Source organism: Thermobia domestica, chromosome 8, assembly GCF_964235325.1.
Source record: "Thermobia domestica chromosome 8, izTheDome1.hap1.1, whole genome shotgun sequence".
Taxonomy (NCBI): domain Eukaryota; kingdom Metazoa; phylum Arthropoda; class Insecta; order Zygentoma; family Lepismatidae; genus Thermobia; species Thermobia domestica.
Window position 1 is genome coordinate 64491689 of NC_137461.1, and position 6782 is coordinate 64498470.

The following is a 6782-nucleotide window of genomic DNA, read 5'->3' on the forward strand; positions in this document are numbered from 1 at the left end:
CTTCGTTTTGCTTAAATAATTCTCAGCTAGTTAATATGGCATATCTTTGCTTTCTTTTGAATAGCCCAAAAAGGTACAGAAATTCTGCGCTAGTTAAAATTGTGTTCCCAAATTTATTCCTTCTTCACTTTTTTCTGCTTTGTACAAAATTGAATAGATCACACAAATTTACTAAATGAGGAATCGTTATCTCAATATGTGGTTTCATTTACGAGATTGACCTTTGACCTCGATGGTCATTATTTTTGGAACTTGTAGTGGTTGATGACCAATTACTAGATTTGGAAACAGCACCTCAATATTTGGCTCCGTTTTCGAGTTATTAGGTTTTAAGTATTTTGACCTTTGACTTCGATGATCATTATTTTGGAACTTGTACTAGTTAATGACCTCTTGCTAAATGTGGAAACAGCACCTCAATATTTGGCTCCCTTTTCAAGTTATTTGGTTTTAAGTACTTTGACCTTTGACCTCGATGGTCATTATTTTTGGAACTTGTGGTACCTGATGACTAATTACTAAATGTGAAAACACCACCTCAATACGTTGCTTCGTTTTCGAGTTATTGGGTTTTAAGTATTTTGACCTTTGACCTCGATGACCACTAATTTTGGAACTCGTGGTACCTGATGACCTATTGATAAATGTGGAAACGGCACCTCAATATGTGGATCCATTTTCGAGTGATTGGGTTTTAAGTGTCATACAAAGGGCGTATCCCACATAAACTATAAGACCCAGGTAAAAATAGGTATGATATTCGTAATCAGCATGTCCGAAAACCCCTATATACTGAGTTTCATCCAAATCGGTTAAAATTGTCATACAAAGGGCGTATCCCACATAAACTATAAGACCCAGGTAAAAATAGGTATGATATTCGTAATCAGCATGTCCGAAAACCCCCATATACCGAGTTTCACCCAAATTGGTTAAAATTGTCGTACAAAGGGCGTATGCCACATAAACTATAGGACCCAGGTAAAAATAAGTATGATATTCGTACTCAGCATGGTCGAAAACCCCCATATGCCGAGTTTCATCCAAATAGGGAATGTTACATAGGGAATGTAACATAGAAGGGAATGTTTCATCATAAAAGGGAATGTTACATAGGTATTCATTGTCTTAAAATAGGGGTTGAAAAAAAAATCTTATGTAATTTCTGCTATGATAAAATAGGGGTTGCAAAAGTAATTATAAAAGAGAACGAATACACCCCTTAAAATGTACTCATAAAAGGGAATGAATTTTATGTATTCTCTGGTCTGCTGTGTGTTCGTAGTCTCAGTGTAATTTCTGCTATGTTCAATTAGGGTGGAGAAAATGAATACACCCCCTGTGCTATGTTTCGTAGTCTCTGTTATGGTAAAATAAGGGTTGGAAAATATGCTCATAAAAGGGAATGAATACACCCCTAAAATGGAGGTTGTTGTGTTTATTATCTGCTCTGCTATGTGTTCGTAACTGCTATGTTACATACTGTTATGCTAAGGGGTTGAAAACGAATACACCTCTGTTATGTGTTCGTAGGGATTGGAAAATATGCTCATAAAAGAGAACGAGTCCACCCCTAAAATGGAGGTTGTTGGTGTTACGTAGTCTTATGCTCTGCTATGTGTTCTCACTGTAATTTTTGCTATGTTAAAATAAGGGTTGAAAAAATATGCTCATAAAAGGGAACGAGTACACCCTTGCTATGTTACGTAGTCTTATGTACTGCTATGTTAAAATAGTGCTATGTGTTATCAGCTCTTCTATGTGTTCGTAATCTTATGTGTTATCTCCTATGTTAAAATAGGGGTTGAAAACGAGTACACCCTTGTTATGTTACGTACTCTTTTGTGTTATCTGTTCTGCTGTGTGTTACGTAGTGTTATGTGTTATCTTCTCTTCTATGTGTTCATAATCTTATGTGTTATCTCCTATGTTAAAATAGGGGTTGAAAACGAGTACACCCTTGTTATGTTACGTACTCTTATGTGTTATCTGTTCTGCTATGTATTACGTAGTCTTATGTTCTGCTATGTTAAAATAGTGCTATGTGTTATCAGCTCCTCTATGTGTTCGTAATCTTATGTGTTATCTCCTATGTTAATATAGGGGTTGAAAAATATGCTCATAAAAGAGAACGAGTACACCCTTGTTATGTTACGTACTCTTTTGTTTTATCTGTTCTGCTGTGTGTTAGGTAGTGTTATGTGTTATCTTCTCTTCTATGTGTTCGTAATCTTATGTGTTATCTCCTATGTTAAAATAGGGGTTGAAAACGAGTACACCCTTGTTATGTTACGTACTCTTATGTGTTATCTGTTCTGCTATGTGTTACGTAGTCTCAGTGTAATTTCTGCTATGTTAAAATAGGGGTTGGAAAATATGCTCATAAAAGGGAACGAGTTCACCCTGCTATGTTATGTAGTCTTTTGTGTTATCTGTTCTGCTGTGTGTTACGTAGTGTTATGTGTTATCTTCTCTTCTATGTGTTCGTAATCTTATGTGTTATCTCCTATGTTAAAATAGGGGTTGAAAACGAGTACACCCTTGTTATGTTATGTGTTCGTACCCCTTTGCTATGTTCATTGTCTGCTATGTTGAAAAAGTGTTCATAAAAGAGAACGAGTCTTATGTGTTATCTATTCTGTTGTGTGTTCGTAGGGGTTGGAAAATATGCTCATAAAAGGGAACGAGTTCACTCCTTAAAAATGTGCTCGTAAAAGAGAACGAGTACACCCCCTAAAAAGTGCTCATAAAAGGGAACGAATTCACCCCTAAAATGGAGGTCGTAAAAGACCGTGGGCTCACGAAGTACGGTGGTCAATTTCCCAGGGGCTTGTGAGTTGTTCTATGCTGTTCTATGTTGTCCTAGGTTGTTCCAGATCGATCCATTTTCTACTACTACCGCCTATATACAATTCTTTCATACTGAAAGTACGTATAAAATATATTTTTAGTTGTACGTTTGCTTCAGGACGTTACCTATAGTTGCAGGTTAAGGTTAGTTTAAAGGGACAAGTTTTGCCGATAGATGCCATTAGTCTTCGAATATCTCTAATGTATTTTTTACCTTTCACGAAAATACACGATTTCTCTTACAAATTTCAGCCTACAGACTTCAAATTTTTAGAGAATGAACTTCATAACCTATTGAAGGAAACAATCCATGCCAATTTTTTATTTAGAATTTTCTTCATTGTTAAAATGGATTTACTGTTGAGTTGGATGTCCAAACCTTTAACAGTGGATCTGTTTCAACAATGAAGAATATTCTAAATGAAAACTCGGCACGGTTTGTTGCCTTCGATAGATTATGAAGTTCCTTTTCTAAAAATTTGAAGTCTTCAGGTTAAAATTTGTAAGAGAAATTGTAAATTTTCGTAAAAGGTAAAGAATACATGAAAGAGTTATGAAAACCGCAGTGACATCAATCGGCAAAACTTGTCCCTTTACACCAACCTTAAGTACAAAAACTACGGGATTTATGCATGTAACCTACGTTTAACGTACGCTAGATACTTTTTTCTCTCTGTGCAAGTTTAGGCCAAAGAAAGATACAATTTTATTTGTACACTATTATATACGTCGACTTTACAAGATTCATTCCTTCCATAAAGTTGTTGGTATTTTATGAAAGCACTTGTTAGCAATCACATTTTTCCATATAAAATCATCATCATCATCATCACAAGCGTTTTGCCATTATTGGCAGGTGACTTGCCGCAACTGAAAAAGTTCCATTCTCCACGATCTTCAGCTTAAATCTTCGTCTTCGCGTACGATATTTTTGTTTTGATACCGTCCATCAACTTCCTTCGCCTATCCCTCTCTTTCCTATGCCTCCATACCCTCTAGCACATCCCTCACGATACAGTTCCTTGGCAGCCAAAATCCCATTTAGTTTCTCTTCCTGTTTTCAATTACATCTACAATGGAGCTGTTCTTTTTTCCCACATCATTTCTAAAACTCTCTCGTTCGTTTCCCGCTTGACACAGCTAATTCTCTTCATTCTCCGCCACACCCACATTTCGAAGCTTTCCACTTTTCAAAAATCATTTTGCGTAATGTCTCTGTTTGTGCGCCATACAGTGCAATACTCCACACGAAACATTTTACGAGTTTTGTTTCTCAACCCTTTATTCAGGAACCTACAAAAAAAAAGACGTTTTTCCTCTTAAATGCTTCTCTTGCCATTTAAAATAATGGAGATACTTTTAATTTGTTCCATATTTCAACAAAGAAAAATTAATGTTTTTTTTTCACAAAATTTAAGGTAATATATGGGTCACCGTTCGGAGTTGGTGCGTTTCTGTTAGAAGAAATTAAACAGAACAACAACAACAAGAGATATGTGGCTCTCATATACAATAAATAGATAGATAATCTATTCCAGCAGCAAAAAAAAAAAAAAAAAAAATGCTGCTTAATGGTTTATATTTCTGATATACAACGAAAAAATAACCTATTCCAGCACAAGAAAAAAATCTGCTATTTAACGGTTTATATGCCTCATATACAATAAATAAATAAATAATCTATTCCAGCTGAAAAAAAAAACAATTTGTTACTTAACAGTTTATATTTTTCATACACAATAAATAAATAAATAAATAATCTATTCCAGCAGCAAGAAAAACACAATTCGCTGCTTAAACGGTTTATATTTCTCATATACATTAATAAATAGATAATCTATTCTAGCAGCAAATAAAAAACACAATTTGCTGCTTAACAGTTTATATTTCCTATATACAATAAATAAACAAATAATCTATTCCAGCAGAAGAAAGACAATCTGCTAATGGAATATATTTCTTATACACAATAAATAAACAAATAATCTATTCCAGCAGAAGAAAGACAATCTGCTACTTGATGATTTATATTATTCATACACAATAAATAATCTATTCCAGCAGAAGAAAATTTATCATGAAATCGGCCATGAACGGCATACATTTTAACGCGAAATATCCCTGGTTTAATCCCCAACCATGCAAGTTTGTAGTGGACAACAATGTGTCTGTGAGTTTTGTCCAGATTCTCCAGATTTCTTTTACACTTTTTATTCTACCAATTATATTATAACCATTCATTTCCAGTAATCATCTGTATCCGCTAACCTAAAGGAAATAATTGGGCCGTGAAACTAAAAATTTAACTTCATTTGGTTATATACCGCGGTCTCAAAGCAAATCGGTGTTCCGGAAATTTGTATCTTTCTACAATGAAGGTCAATGCCATATAATTTACGTATGGGTGTTTTAAGTGTATGATAACTTCCTTATGAGTATTTTAAGTGTATTTTCGACTAATATTGTGATTTTTAATGCTTTGCTAAATTAATACATGGCTAACATTATTGTAAATTATGAAAAATGAATTGATTTAGTGCTTCATAATTATTCCTTTTAGGCTAAAAAAAATACGAATGTCATCCCAAGTGGTATAGTGGATAGTGCTCACGTCTTCCGTACATGGCGTCCCGGATTCTATTTTAGGTTGGAAAGCACTGAAATTTGAAATAATTAAAATGATTCGGATTCCACCTTCAATTGAAGGTCTATGTCTCATATAAACCTCCGTGCTGAAAAAGAAAAGGCTAAACTTTAACTAGCAAGCGAATGAGAAATGAAAATTTATCATTGTGAGATGGAGACTGCTGGATGAGAATGTAGGAAGAAACGACAAAACCCCGAAAACATCAACGAATACAATGTTGTCCACTATAAACTCACATGGCTGGATTGAACCAGAGACCTCTTACACCAGAGGTAAGCTCTACTACTTAGCTACTAAACCACCCAAGGATGAAAATACTCAAAGAATGTCTAGTGACGTTTTAAATAATAAATGACCGGAATAGAGTATGTTATAAATCAGGGCGCAAAATTTCAAAGCCAGACGCACTCACCAATTCAAAAATAATGGTGGCCAAAAATGATGGCGCACCTTAAAACGCCGAAATTATTTTTTTGTATTTATTTTCGGTGAAATTTGTAATTTTGAGTTATTTAGGTGTAAGGACCACTTACGAGAAATTTTAAGTTCGTGACGTAAGCGGTTTTGTTGGGGAGCCCCGTGATCATATGAACACGCTAGGCGTTTAAGTACTTTCGTATATCATGTTTAAGTGGTTGCCCTGTTAAATTATTAACAAATATGGAAAAGAAAAGAGACATTTTCTGTCTTAAAAATTTTTACACTTTAGAAGACAAAAATAAGGACAGTATTTGGACTATGGAGTTGTCAGGTTATCAAGCCCATTATCTCTAGGACTTTATGGAAATTGAAAAGAATGTCGGTATGTACACAAACCCATGCTATATTTGAAACATTCCCTAGGTACTGTGCTTGAACATAGTGTCCTTGCACAACGTTTACGTTTAGAAAGAACCACAAAGTGATTTCATCCATAAAGACAAACGTCATTCCTTACATGGTATTGTTGACTGCTGGACTCAGAAATGGATGGAAGCCCTGCATCTAATAGAATGGTTTTATACTTTTGCAAATAAGTTTAAACAATATGTCTTCCAAATTCTAAGTGTGAGATGTCTATTCTGGCTTTTCTCAATATTAGCCATGCGTTTCGTGCGATACATCACTCATCGAAGAGAAAGGCGCCCACCACCACTTTTTGGACTTGATTCTAATTCTATAATATGAGATATCAGTATATGAGAAGATATGAGATATCTTCCCATGATCAGTAAGTTCCATATGTTTGCCGATTATTCCGAATTCATACACACGAGTACTTCCTCTTTTCACCTTGGGAATTTTG